Below are 15,526 nucleotides of genomic sequence, written 5' to 3'. Positions count from 1 at the left end.
CATACTCTAATGTAAATACATGAGGAACATCAGGAAGATACGTCATTACAGAGACATGTGCAACATAAACCAGTAAGATACGCAAATGCACTACAAGTTTTAACGATGTCTAAATGTATTCTACGGTGATTTTCTTATGTTCCTTATAAATAAGGTTCTTCGGTAGTCAACTGAAGCCCCAAAAATGAAGCTGTGCTTTGACATGTAAATTCGCAAACACTTTCTTGAAATAAAATCAGCAGATGTATTTTATTATTGAGATTTCCAAAAATGCGTATTTCGGAAATCGAGATGGAAAGATAAATTATACCAACATTTGAAAACAAAAGCTTCGGTAAGTATACGAATGGGGCTTAATGCAGGAGCGAAATCCCTCCAGTGGGAATAATATTCCCTACTGAATGGTTTAAATGCGTTTATTAGTAAAAAATTACTAAATGTATGAGTGTGTGGACCATCTATATGTTTACAAGAGTATATTGTGTCTTCAAATCAGATATTCCGACTTGAAGTGCTACGCTGTCCTGAACTAAATCCACAATTTCCTCCAACGTTATGGAAGAGCTTCGCAAGGGTAATTTTTGTCATCTGAATAAGTATTTGAAGTCACATAATCCTTAATTTCCCATAACATCTCTGGATGTGCTTGAGATACGGAGATCCAACTGTGGTTCTAAACTTACTTGTGCCACGTTCCTTATCGCTCTCTTCAAACGACTACGCTAGAACAAACGAGCAGGTATTGTGTCACACTGTAGCACAGCAATTTAGTTGAGATACAGGATGTCACAAAGACAAAGCACGTGTTTCTTGTACTTGTTTTCGTTGGACCGTCTGTTTGTGCACGAGTGTTTTCAGTCGCATTTCCGTAAACGTCTTCCAGCATATTAGGTTACCCTCTAGATTAGATAAACGGATGAAATGCTATCGAAACCCGAACTAAGTCGTCCCACTGGGTTTCCTCATTATGTTGATATCCGTGTACTGTCACGCTCATGTTTGATGTGTAAGTGGTGTTTCATAATCAGCCTAGAACATCACTGGCAATACCTTGTGCAACCACAACGGAAACAGTTTGCGTCACAGATTTGAGACTGGCTCCGAGGTGATGACCCGTGAGATGATCCGACCTGAGACTTTGGGTTCAAAATGAATAGTAATTTGTGCTGCTTTGTCAAAGCAATTATCAAAGAATGCTCGTCTGATGCCACGGGTCCAGCCACTGTCTAGAATCAGGATGATGAATGTGTGTAAGTGCTGATCGTGAAGAGGATTTTGCAGAGTCGGAGACTTCACGTCGTCACAGTCGGAGTCGCCGACTTCCTTAGGTTGGGAAGAAAGCGCGGGAAGTTTGCAATAGCTTGGCTGAGCTGACTGTATACAAGAAAAAGGCACGCTTTACATACCCCTTTTCTGCTATACAATGAAGGTATTGCTTGGACTGGTTCCGCCAAATATCTTGGAGATCTCCTCGGCAAATATTTTACCTTTAATAAATATATAACCGACTTCGCGAACAAAGTGCACAGTGTATTAGCTACCTCGTATCCCTTAATAAACAAAGACGTGCCAGTACATGGATACCAACTTAATGATGAAATCCAGTGGGACGACTTAGTTCCGATTCCGATAGTATTTCTCCAAACTGGGAAAACAGTCACCTACTTTATAAATCTGTAATACAATCAGTCATGTTGTATGCTTGCCCCACATGGTGACATGCCCCATCTTCGCATCTCTACAAACATCAGGTATGGCCTCAATAGCGAGCACAACATAAACGTCCTAAACTAGTATTGTTACCGCGTCAATAATCAAAACTGAGATTGACATCCAGCATGCAATGTCCTAACTATTGTTCTCACATATTTATGTATGTACAGGTGACACATCATTGTCAATAATGTTTTACAATACTGTAAATTGTAATGTTGTAATTGTAATATTATATATACATTGCAAATTGCGTTTTCCTCTTTTATTTCTCAACGTATGTTGTCAAATAGTTATGCATAAGGCTATTTGTAAATCTTCCATTATCTATAGTTTAGTAATGACCTAGTGCTTATAACGCGAAACGTGAATCCGTGTTCTATACTCAATTGTATTTTCTCATGTTATGGGGTTTTTATTGCTTCCGTGGCAGATGTTTTGATGATGATGTTTGGTTTGTGGGGCGCTCAACTGCGTGGTTATCAGCGCCCGTACAATTTCCCAACCTTTGCTCAGTCCAATTTCGCCACTTTCCTGGATGATGATGAAATGATAAGGACAACACAAACACCCAGTCATCTCGAGGCAGGTGAAAATCCCTGACCCCGCCGGGAATCGAACCCGGGACCCCGTGCTCGGGAAGCGAGAACGCTACCGCGAGACCACGAGCGGCGGACGTGGCAGATGTTTTGTCTTATTACTCTCGTGTGTTGCTAGATATACGAAATGTTATGTAAATTGGTGTAAGGACCCTCGGGTTCCGAACCCTATTAAATAAAAAGAAAAAAAAACGAGCTGACTGCTTTCGGTTAGAGTTGTTCCACCGAGTTGGAAATAAAAATCTTCAGAAATTTTCATCTTTGTGTATGGTTAAGAGAGGTTAAAATGAAGAGATGACTAAAATTATCTAAAATCTACTGCTATCTTTTGACTGCATTGGAATACAACGTCCAGATTCACAATAGTGTATGAAACTGACATTTTATTTAGTAGCGTATTAGCGGATTTTGTTTTCTAAGAGGACGAAACTGTTAAAAGGGTATGGGAAGCCATGAAGAATGCAACTGAATTTAAAACATTTAAAACATTATCTGACAACACAAAGCGAACTGACGAGGATGGCAGCGCCGTCGTGTTTGCGCCCGGAAAAAAAGGAGGAGGGGGGAGGGAGACATAGTAATGTCGTGCACTGCAGTATTCTTACAAGTGGAGCACTGTCACACGCTACATCTTCATTGCAATACGCCCTACAGCACAACATTTTACCACTGACAATCACTATTATTTGACAGACGTTTTAAAGCATGCAAGAAGAACTTGGGTGCGTGTCGAAAGTCCGGTAAAATTAGAGGAGTAATTTATCCACCAGTCGATGTCAAACTGCTGACGATGACGATTACGATAATAACGAATATCGTTCTGCTTTCACTTATATTTCAGTCACTCTTACAGGATGTATCGTGAAGTCATATAAAAAGAGCTGTCATATCGCTTACGGAGACAGATGGAGGCGTATAACGTTCCTTTTAAAGAACGACTGTGAATGAAAACATTGTAACTGAAGTCACAACCTGACTCGTGTTCTTTTCTGAATTTTCCTCTAGCCCCTTATTGTGAAGAGACCTAACACTCCTTTTACCAACTTGAAGCAACTGATTTATTTGTATCTGACTGGTTTTCCTTTCGCCTGGAAGAGAGTTTCCTGCTATCGAAAGGCACGTTCGGCGTTTATCTTATCTTTTCACATCTCGATACAAGTACTTTCAGTTGAAAGCATTATTCTGCTGCTCCGGTCACAAGTATCACTTGTTATTTGACTTCTGTGATTTCGTCTGTAGCACTTTTTCCTGGGAATATCCCGGGCTGCTAAGAATGTCGTCATTTATTTCTCGGTATAAGCCTTCTGTAGTTAATGAGCAGAAACTTCTCCAGGCGTTCTGATCAAAATAACACACTCTGAAGCAAGAGCGACGATTCATTGAGTGGTGCTTAATTCGACGTATGATCTATCTATACATAGTGTTTCTAAATTCTCGTTGCACACTTTGACAGCCTTTGGCAGGTACAAGTAGGCATAATTCTAAATGGAAACTCACGTTAGGAAAAGCACCGTTTCCATGCCATAGAAACACACTTGCAAAACAACAGTTGTCAGTGGAACAGATGGGGCGGCAGGCTATTGTCAACATACACGACTGTACAGCCTAACTTCCAGCTGGAGAGACGAGTAGTACTAAGTGCAAGAGGAAGAAGGGCTACAAGAAACAAATTTAAGCCACGTAGTGACTCTTTTTTATTTCTGAAGTCCTCAGTTGCGACTGGAGTAATAGTGCGTGACGCAAAGAGCGCAGAGCTGAAGTCAAAGTTTTTTAGTAGTAGGGGTGATGTTCATGTTGTGGTTGGCATCTGAAGGAGACGCTTTATTTTGGCGGGATTCTCTAATTGCAGGGATTCCTCGCGATTGGGTGGCAGTGCTTGTTAATTTTGGAATTGGCACTTAGCATTGTTTGGCTGAAAGGAATTAGGAGGGCGTAAGTGAGCGTCATGTGAGAGGTACTTTGGGTTTGGTAGCGAAAGTGTCCGCATAAACTTGCGGTTCAGTTATGGAGGTCGCGGAAGCGTCCAGATCGAATTCGGGGACGGCAGCAATAAATGACGGATAGACTTGGCGTTGCATCGTGGTTGAGTTCGCAACATCTTTGAGTTGCGAGTGGATGCTGACAACATCGTTTTTACGAAGGAGCCAGCACTTCTGCAGAGTACAGCTCGGCGGAACAATATAATATTTATGGCTAGCATAATTCGGAGCACTGGGAGAGTAGTTCAATTCGATTTCACACTTGTGAAATTCAGAATGTTCGCTTGTCTCAAGTTCATCGATCTTGTACTGAATGTGTGAACATCGGGATAGTAACCAACTTCCAATCATTGTTCGGATCAGGAATTTGTAGGATTACTTAGATCGTAATTACCGTTACACTTTATGAAAGTGTAAATTCTCAAGTGAGTAAGTAGTAAATTCGTAGATGGGCAAGTAACACTGGTATCCTCTTAACATTACACCTGAGTTTGGAAACATAAATGTCACGGTTTTCATAGTAGAATTTATGTATTGTTTAATAAACATTTTTGAGAATAAATTTTAGTGTTTAAGTAATCATTGTTTATATTTGATACCTTCATTGTATCAAGTTAGATGCAGTCGACTAGTGTTCAGGGGGACACTTTGTCACAGTAAATCATATACAAATAAATATTGTTCCAGTCAGCATCAATCACATTCAGATTTACGCAAATTCCTCATTTTCTACATCTACATCTACATCTACATCCATACCCAGCAAGCCACCTGACGGTGTGTGGCGGAGGGTACCTTGAGTACCTCTATCGGTTCTCACTTTTATTCCAGTCTCGTATTGTTCGTGGAAAGAAGGATTGTCGGTATGCCTCTGTGTGGGCTCTAATCTCTCTGATTTTATTCTCATAGTCTCTTCGCGAGATATACGTAGGAGGGAGCAATATACTGCTTGACTCTTCAGTGAAGGTATGTTCACGAAACTTCAACAAAAGCTCGTACCGAGCTACTGAGCGTCTCTCCTGCAGAGTCTTCCACTGGAGTTTATCTATCATCTCCGTAACGCTTTCGCGATTACTAAATGATCCTGTAACGAAGCGCGCTGCTCTCCGTTGGATCTTCTCTATCTCTTCTATCAACCCTATCTGGTACGGATCCCACACTGTTGAGTAGTATTCAAGCAGCGGGCGAACAAGCGTACTGTAAACTACTTCCTTTGTTTTCGGACTGCATTTCCTTAGGATTCTTCCAATGAATCTCAGTCTGGCATCTGCCTTACCGACGAGCAACTTTACATGATCATTCCATTTTAAATCACTCCTAATGCGTACTCCCAGATAATTTATGGCATTAACTGCTTCTAGTTGCTGACATGCTATATTGTAGCTAAATGAAAGGGATCTTTCTTTCTATGTATTCGCAGCACACTACACTTGTCTACATTGAGATTCAATTTCCGTTCCCTGCACCATGCGTCAATTCGCTGCAGATCCTCCTGCATTTCAGTACAATTTTCCATTGTTACAACCTCTCGTTATACCATAACATCATCTGCAAAAAGCCTCAGTGAACTTCCGATGTCATCCACAAGGTCATTTATGTATATTGCGAATAGCAACGGTCCTACGACACTCCCCTGCGGCACACCTGAAATCACTCTTACTTCGGAAGACTTCTCTCCATTGAGAATGACATGCTGCGTTCTGTTATCTAGGAACTCTTCAATCCAATCACACAATTGGTCTGATAGTCCATATGCTCTTACTTTGTTCACTAAACGACTGTGGGGAACTGTATCGAACGCCTTGCGGAAGTCAAGAAACACGGCATCTACCTGTGAACCCATGTCTATGGCCCTCTGAGTTTCGTGGACGAATAGCGCGAGCTGGGTTTCACACGACCGTCTTTTTCAAAACCCATGCTGATTCCTACAGAGTAGATTTCTAGTCTCGAGAAAAGTCATTATACTCGAACACAATACGTGTTCCAAAATTCTACAACTGATCGATGTTAGAGATTTAGGTCTGTAGTTCTGCACATCTGTTAGACGTCCCTTCTTGAAAACGGGAATGACCTGTGCCCTTTCCCAATCTTTTGGAACGTTACGCTCTTCTAGAGACCTACGGTACACCGCTGCAAGAAGGGGGCCAAGTTCCTTCGCGTACTCTGTGTAAAATCGAACTGGTATCCCATCAGGTCCAGCGGCCTTTCCTCTTTTGATCGATTTTAATTGTTTTACTATCCCTCTATTTCGATATCTACCATTTTGTCATCTGTGCGACAATCTAGAGAAGGAACTACAGTGCAGTCTTCCTCTCTGAAACAACTTTGGAAAAAGACATTTAGTATTTCGGACTTTAGTCTGTCATCCTCTGTTTCAGTACCATTTTGGTCATAGAGTGTCTGGACATTTTGTTTTGATCCACCTACCGCTTTGACATAAGACCAAAATTTCTTAGGATTTTCTGCCAAGTCAGTACATAAAACTTTACTTTCGAATTCATTGAACGCCTCTCGCATAGCCCTCCACACACTACATTTCGCTTCGCGTAAATTTTGTTTGTCTGCAAGGCTTTGGCTATGTTTATGTTTGCTGTGAAGTTTCCTTTGCTTCCGTAGCAGTTTTCTAACTCGGTTGTTGTATCACGGTGGCTCTTTCCCATCTCTTACAATCTTTTCTTGGCACATACTCATCTAACGCGTATTGTACGATGGTTTTGAACTTTGTCCACTGATCCTCAACACTATCTGTACTTGAGACAAAACTTTTGTGTCGAGCCGTTAGGTACTCTGAAATCTGCTTTTTGTCACTTTTGCTAAACAGAAAAATCTTCCTACCTTTTTTAATATTTCTATTTATTGCTGAAATCATCGATGCAGTAACCGCTTTATGATCGCTGATTCCCTGTTCTGCGTTAACTGTTTCAAATAGTTCGGGTCTGTTTGTCGCCAGAAGGTGTAATATGTTATCGCCACGAGTCGCTTCGCTGTTTAACTGCTCAAGGAAGTTTTCAGATAAAGCACTTAAAAAATTTCACTGGATTCTTTGTCCCTGCCACCCGTTATGGACGTTTGAGTCTCCCAGTCTATATCCGGCAAATTAAGATCTCCACCCAGAACTATAACATGGTAGGGAAATCTACTCGAAATATTTTCCAAATTATCCTTCAGGTGCTTAGCTACAACAGCTGCTGAGCCAGGGAGCCTATAGAGACATCCAATTACCATGTCTGAGCCTGCTTTAAACGTGACCTTCACCCAAATTATTTCACATTTCGGATCTCCGTCAATTTCCTTCGATACTATTGCACTTCTTATCGCTATAAACACGCCTCCCCCTTCACTGTCCAGCCTGTCTCTGCGGTATACATTCCAATCTGAGTTTAGGATTTCATTACTGTTTACGTCTGGTTTCAGCCAACTTTCCGTCCCTAGTACTATGTGGGCATTGTGACCGTTTATTAATGAGAGCAGTTCTGGGATCTTTCTGTAGACGCTCCTGCAGTTTACTATTAGCACATTAGTGTTGTTATTCCCTGTTGCATTTTGCGTACTCCTACCTTGCCGCGTCTCAGGAGGCGTCTTGTCGGGCCTATGGAGGGAATTCTCTAACCTAAAAAACCGACATGTGCATTTCACACGTACTCCGCTACCCTTGTAGCCGCTTCCTGCGTGTAGTGCACGCCTGACCTGTTCAGGGGGATCCTACATTTCTCCACCCGATAGCGGAGGTCGAGAAATTTGCACCTCAGATCTCCGCAGAATCGTCTGAGCCTCTGGTTTAAGCCTTCCACTCGGCTCCAAACCAGAGGACCGTGATCGGTTCTGGGAATGATACTACAAATAGTTAGCTCAGATTCTACCCCGCGAGAGAGGCTTTCCGCCTTCACCAACTCCGCCAACCGCCTGTACGAACTAAGGATGACCTCTGAACCCAGACGGCAGGAGTCATTGGCGCCGACATGAGTAACAATTTGCAGTCGGGTGCACCCAGTGCTCTCTATCGCCGCCGGCAGGGCCTCCTCCACATCTCGGATGAGACCCCCCGGCAAGCAGACGGAGTGAACACTGGCCTTCTTCCCCGACCTTTCCGCTATTTCCCTAAGGGGCTCCATCACCCGCCTAACGTTGGAGCTCCCAATAACTAATAAACCCCTCCCCCCGTGTGCCTGCTCGGACCTTGCTGAAGGAGCGGCCTCATGTCCACTCACAGGCGGAGCGGGCGAAGCCACACGGCCAGCCTCCACATTGACTCTCCGCCTCGTGAGCCGCGAATTTTAAGGTCAGTCCCGTGACCGAGCACGCTGAGGTACCTTGCCGGCGACCATTCGGCTACTGTGACAGTCTAAGTCAATGCATAAAATTGATAGACACAGTCCTAATATACTCCCCTGGGTAACGTCATATGGTACTTCAATGTCTGCTGTTGGCTCTCCATCCGGCATGAAACGTCGAGTCGTACTTGAAAGGAAATCTTCAGTGTAGTTGCAAACGTGGTTAGATATCCGATAAGAACTCATTTTCTGTAGAATTCCTCGGTATAGTACTACGTCATTGCAAACCGGCATTTCTTAGAGACCAGCGTTCTGACTGAGAGAAACGTAGTGTGGTAACTGCATATAAATAATAACTGTGATTATTATCGTGACGAGAAAGTCCGACCCCTGATTTCTGAGGCATCTGCGCTTCTGTAAGCAGAGGAGGAAGCTCGTTCTGCACTCGTTGTTGACTCCCCGAATTCTAGGCGCACCACGAAGTCGAAGTCTAGGCGATGAACTCCGCTTAACAGAAATAGTCGTATGGACTTGTTGGTTGCTAAAACCCGAAGGGTATACTTTGCAACCTAATTGGAAAGTCCTTTCCTCTTTAGCGAAGCGTGGCTTAAATGAATCTGTTCAGTGAAAGTTACTGTTCTACGTGTATATTGCAATGTAGTGTTTGCACTCTTCACGATGAGACAAGGGAGAGGAAGAGCATCAATCTGCGACTGTTCGCTGATGATGCTGTAGTAAATGATGACGAATCTTCGTTAAGTGACTGTAGAAGAATACAGGATGACAGAATTTCTATTTGGTGTGATGAATGGCAGCTTGCTCTAACTGTGGAGAAATGCAAGTTAATGCAGATACGCAAGAAAAACAATTCTGTAATGTTCGTATACACTATTAATGGTGTGATGCTTGACAGATTCATGTAGATTGAATACCTAGACCTAACGTTGCAAAGCGATATGAAATGGTACGAGTTCATAAGGATGGCACTGTGGAAGACGAATGATTGCCTTCGGTTTATTGAGAGAATTTTAGGAAAGTATGGCTCGTCTACAGAAGAGACCGCATATAGAATACTTGTGCGACCCATTCTTGGATATTGCTCGAGTGTTTGGGATCCCAACCTGGTCGGATCAAAGGAATACACAGAAGCAGTTCGGAAGCGTGCTGCTAGATTTGTTACCGGTAGGTTCGATCAACACATCAGTGTTACGGAGATGCTTCGAAAACTCAAATGGGAATCCCTGGAGGGAAGACGACGTTCTTTCGCGATTCACTTTGGAGAAAGCTTAAAGAACGAGCATTTGAGGATGGCTGTAGAATGATTATACATCCGCTAACGTATACTTCACGAAGGACTACGAAGACAAGAAAAGTCTAGAATAGGAAGGAATTTATTAGTAGTGGTGCATGATGCCATCCGCCATACACCAGGCGGTGGCTTGCGGAGTTTGCATGTAGACGTAGAAACCCAGTTTCGGCACTTACACTACTCCTGTCGACTAGCAGTATGTGGGCCGTCGAGCTCTACGTCCGCATCCGAGAGATGGATCTCCGTCACATGGGGTCACTCCATGATACACTGCGGAAGAGGTTTAGGTTTTAAGTTAGGACATTGGCTCGAAGTTTGATTATGAGAAACTTAGCAGCTCTCCTTGCCTTGTCTGCTAAGAACTGGCAGTGAAACATACTACCTCTGGCACTATTCCGGCCGGCTACCTCAGAATGAAGCGCCACCGTACAGGCCTGAGTCAGCGACCTGATATTCAGACGTTTCTAACGGTAGACTTCCGGTTGGAATGTGGCGATCCGTAGGATGTGTTTGCGTTGTTTTCCACTCTGACTTGCTTATTATAGACAGATTGTTCCCATTCGGCTACCTCAGTTTCCTTATTTGACATCCACTTCGGTGGCAAAGGGGTCACCGTGGCTGAATGCCAATCGAAGGGGCTAGGGTTCGACTTCCAGCCGGGTCGGAGATTTTATCCGCTCGGTGGCTGGGTGTTGTGTTGTCCTCATCAACACCTACTCGTATGTCGATTAAACAGCGTCACATAAAAAGACTTGCACCCGGCGGTGAGCCGCTATGTGTGTGTGTGTGTGTGAGAGAGAGAGAGAGAGAGAGAGAGAGAGAGATAGAGAGAGAGAGAGAGAGAGAAGGGGAGAGAGAGAAAAAGAGACAGAAACAGAGCCAGAGACAGGCATATTTGATACTAGTCTTAAAACGGGCTTCACCCCACATATCGAAAGAACACATTTCGTTTCCAAGGCTGAGCAACCTACGATGTTGTCAGATACTGTTGATAACCGTGTCGCTCCTATTTGGTTTGCTTCATTCTAATGAGTGGTGTGGGTGACACTATCGACAACCCTAGCTACGTGCGTTTCTGCTTCGCGTATTGCTGCAAAGGTTTATCGCCAAGTACTTTAGTAAAACGCTCCCCTAAAGTACGAGGGCTATCCACAAAGTACATTACGTTTTCGTTTGTGTCCGTTAGGGGCGGGGCTAGCGCGGCCATCTTGGTGTCATGGCATTCCGCCGCTCTGTCGGCATCCTGCCGTGCTAGTGAGAGGTTCGTGCTGTACTCCGTTGAGTTACTGTGACAGTTTGAAATGTCAGCGTTAATTGAAAATGCCGCGAAGTGTGAAGTGCGTGCTGTAATAAGGTTTCTGACTGCAAAAAACTGTACACCGATAGAAATCTATCGGCAGCTTTGTGAAGTGTATGGGGACAACATAATCACTGAAGGTGGAGTGCGTCAATGGGTCATAAAATTTAAAAATGGCAGAACTAACGTTCACGACGAAGAGCGAAGTGGAAGACCCAGCATAGTGACTGCCGAACTTGTCGAAAAAGTCGATGCCGCGGTCTGTGAAAACCGTAATTTCACAATAACGGAACTCTCTGAGTTTTCCACAAATTTCACGAAGTTTGTTGCACGAAATCATTACCGGAAAGCTTGGTTACCACAAGATTTGTGCAAGATGGATACCAAAAATCTTGACAGAGTTTCACAAAAATCAGCGAATGGCTGCAGCGTTAACGTTTTTGGACGCTTACGAGAAAGATGGCGACTCATTACTCGATCGCATCGTTACTGGTGACAAAACATGTTTTAAGCATGTGAACTACGAGACAAAATTGCAGTCATTGCAGTGGCGGCACACAAATTCCCCCCAAAAACCCAAGAAATGCATACAGACAATGTCGGCAAGGAAGGTGATGGCGACTGTCTTTTGGGACAGAAAAGGTGTGATTTTTATGGATTTCCTGGAAAGAGGCACTACAATAATCTCTCAAAGGTATTGCCAAACTCTGCACAACCTCAGAAGAGGAATACAAAACAAGCGCAGGGGAAATTTGGGCTCAAAGATCTTGCTGATTCACGACAACGCCCGGGCCCACACGGCAAATTCCACTCGTGAAATTCTCGAATCTTTTAAGTGGGAGCTGTTTCCTCATCCGCCGTACAGTCCCGACCTGGCACCGAGCGACTTCCACTTATTCCCAGCAATGAAGAAATGGTTGGCTATGCAGCGTTTTGATGACGACGCACAGCTTCAAGAAGAGGTAACCACGTGGTTGAAGGCGCAGGCGGCCGAATTTTACGACGAAGGAATTTCCAAGCTCGTCCATCGCTACGATAAGTGCCTTAATTTAAATGGCAACTATGTAGAAAAGTAGTATTTAAGTGTGGCTTTCATCTGTATATAATTAAAAAAATTTCCAATACTTTATTAATTTTTAATTCCAAAACGTAATGTACTTTGTGGATAGCCCTCGTAACATGGCTAATGACATGCAGTTTTCTAGAATGTAAACATTATTTTTTTTATCCTGTTCTGTCGAAGGACATCAATGAAAATTATCGTTTATTGGAGGATAATTTCAAAACAGAAAAAAGTTACAAACAGTGAGTGCATTGCAATATCTTATTACGTTTATGATTTTATTTGCTTCTGTATCAGTGAATCCTTCTATTACGCATTTTCATGGAACATGCTGTTACACATCCCGAACTGTTTTAAGGAAATGAGTTTGTGGTTTAAAATATGCTTTTCACAACCCATACATTTAGATTCCCTTGTAAGGGAGTGGCGAAGCAATTATTAATAACCGAAGTTTCCTGTTTCTCAAATTATCCTTTCAAACAATATTTAGGAAACTGCGAGGGCGTGCTGGAAAGTAAAGCCCCCGAATTTTTTAATGTGAAAACTATTAAAGCCTGTACATCTTTAATCTTCATGTCTACATATTTATTTCTCAGAATAGCTACCCTGGCGACGAACACATCTCTCCTAACCAGAGACCAGTCTCTTGATATCGTCACAGTAGAGTGTTTGACCTTGTTGATGGAATCAAAAATTCACCTCTGCTTGCACCGTTTCATCACTACCAAAATGAAGTCCTCAGAGATATGCTTTAAATTCTGGAAACATATGAAAATTGGATATGGCGAAGTCGGGACTGTAAGGAGGATTACCGATTACAGTGAACCCAAGGCGCGGGCTGTTGCAGATGTCGCAGCGCTCGTGTGTGGTTTGGCATTGTCATGCTGAAGTGGACGGTGCTCTATGTGTAAACGAACTCTTCGAATTCGGAACTAGATTACAGCACACTGTTTCCCACACACTGCTATAGTTAACATTACACACCGCCATGTTACAAGCTACAATTCGGTTCCCTCTAGCAGAAAAGGTCTGCAAATATATAGACATCAAGAATAAATAGGTAGAATGTTAATAACGTTTGTTTTATTTAAAAAGCTTTAAATTCGGAGACATTACTTTTCATAGTGCTCTCCTACTTCTGCAACCTCCATCTTAATATTCTCGTATCCAAAGGGTCTTATCATAAAATGAGATCTCGAGGATCAAATATGCATACGATAACACTTTTCTTACAAGACTCATATTTGTAATATGTAAACAGATAAAAAATTATTATGCCATCAGAAGATATGAAAACAGCGTTGTAATTAGCCCTAAAAACTTATCATGGTTTTACAATAACGTAATTGTTAAAACTGACTGGTTGTTAGATTTTTCTCCAGTAATGTATGTATTTATGTATTTGATGCATGATTTGTATGTATTATGTATTTGATAAGACTACATTCTGCAGCTTGGCTCACGAAACCTTCCAGTTGCTGGGTCGGTTATACTGAGATGAAAAGTTGAATTATAAAGTAAAATGAGTAAAATTTTATTTATTACATAAAGACATTTCGAAATGCGATGAAAAAATAAAGAAAAAATATCTTTTTGATGATATTTAATGACCCATAATTATTAAACGATGCTAAAAATGTAAAAAAGGGAAAAATAAAATTAGATTACATATTTCTTACTCTTTATATGAGAACGATGAATTCTCATATTCGAGAACCATTGTGCCTTAACGGATGTAGGAAGCACACTTCATTCTTTTCGGATAAAACACATATAACACTTCACTATTTGTTTATGTCTTAGTTGTATCCACAATCAAATTTGTTGGTGACCTGCTTCTAATAAAATGTTCAATTTCAAATCATTACGTGAGTTTTAATCATGTGAATCCTCATGAAGTAATATAGTAGCAGAGTTAGCAACAGTTCTTATTTTGTATGCTTAGCTTTATGAGCTGTTGTTCACTGAGCCGTCTCACAAAAGACATTAGGCTGGTTTGGCTATATCTGGCCTGTTGGCTGAGTACAGAGCAGATCAGAAAAGTATATGCATAATATGCCATGTCAGCACTAGCTAAGTGAAGTCACCCCTCAGTAGTATCATATGGTACAAGTATTTCTGTTCTATCGAACCTAAGCTGTGAATTGTTCTACTGTCTATGTCTGTGCAGGTGGACGAGAGAAACATCCAGTTACAAGGACACCAAAATTAGTGATCGAAATATTGTGTAGAAGATTGGAGTGGTTAATTTAGATGGACACTTAAAAAAACGAATGTATCTTCTTGTACAGCATTATGTGCTGCGCAGACGGGGGCTTCCTGTCAAATTTAAAAAAACGAATGTATCTTCTTGTACAGCATTATGTGCTGCGCAGACGGGGGCTTCCTGTCAAATTCTATCTTGACTGCGCACCACTGACCTCTGTCAGCACGCATACAACAGCGCATCACGTCGTACTTTATATGTACACCCGTAGACGATGTTAAACAACCATTATTTATTGTTAATTAACCATGAAATGAACGTGAGGACTTACTGTTCACGTGTTGGCAGTCCTCCTATGCTGCAAGAAGCAGGTTTCCGCACGCTGTGATGATAACTTCCAGTTTCTTCTCCTTCTTAAAATTTGAATGTCACGCCTCTCAGAGTTGAGCAACACACAAACATTGGAACAGCACTGAGAGCTCTGGTCCACGTGCACTCAACCTGCTCGACATCCATCGACCTCGGAATTCCGGAGGATACTGCTCCCGCTTGTAGACACGTAATAAGTGGAATGAGAACCGGTTTAGTCAGTAGCTTTACCATGAGACAAAATTAGTGCCATTCGTTTTTATTCGCTAAGAACAAAGAGGTATTCTGTCAATATACCCAATGCTAAATTATCTACTTTCAAAGTTGGTGTGCACTCATGAAGTAAGTTGCTAGAAAGAGAATTTCACTGAGGGACAAGTTACGTCCGCTATTTGTGTTCTTTTTTTTTACTTCCGTGGGAGGCGGTTCTGCCGGTCAAGCAAGTACCTCTTAGTTTCAGACGAGTTCGAACTTTTAAGCGTTAGGAAAGGCTGTTCACTGCCAATGACATAAACTTTGCACACTGTTTCCATCCAACCCATAATAACTCCGAGATATAACATTCTACCATACTATCTGCTTATATATCCCTTTATTTGGTTTCATTACTGCGGACTTTCGGCTGTAAAGCCATTTTGAAATGCTTATATAGTATAACCCATCAAAATGAATCTACTTGTGTTATAGTCGAAGATCTCATCGAACCACACAGTGGTAAAA

The 15,526-nt window shown here is 42.2% G+C and overlaps 1 protein-coding gene and 1 long non-coding RNA gene across 2 annotated transcripts in view; one reads left to right on the top strand and one right to left on the bottom strand.

Moving 5' to 3' along the window:
- Positions 1 to 15,063, bottom strand: part of LOC126185141 (solute carrier family 41 member 2-like) — a 994,709-nt gene extending 979,646 nt beyond the window's left edge. The window contains exon 1 of the mRNA XM_049927981.1: positions 14,769 to 15,063. The gene's annotated coding sequence lies outside the window, so the exon portion shown is untranslated. The remainder of the gene's footprint in view (positions 1 to 14,768) is intronic.
- LOC126185145 (uncharacterized) overlaps positions 1 to 15,526 on the top strand; it is a 111,440-nt gene that overhangs the window by 28,191 nt on the left and 67,723 nt on the right. The window lies entirely within an intron of this gene.

This window comes from Schistocerca cancellata, chromosome 4 (assembly GCF_023864275.1).
Source record: "Schistocerca cancellata isolate TAMUIC-IGC-003103 chromosome 4, iqSchCanc2.1, whole genome shotgun sequence".
Taxonomy (NCBI): Eukaryota; Metazoa; Arthropoda; class Insecta; order Orthoptera; family Acrididae; genus Schistocerca; species Schistocerca cancellata.
This window is presented reverse-complemented; position numbering and strand designations above follow the sequence as displayed.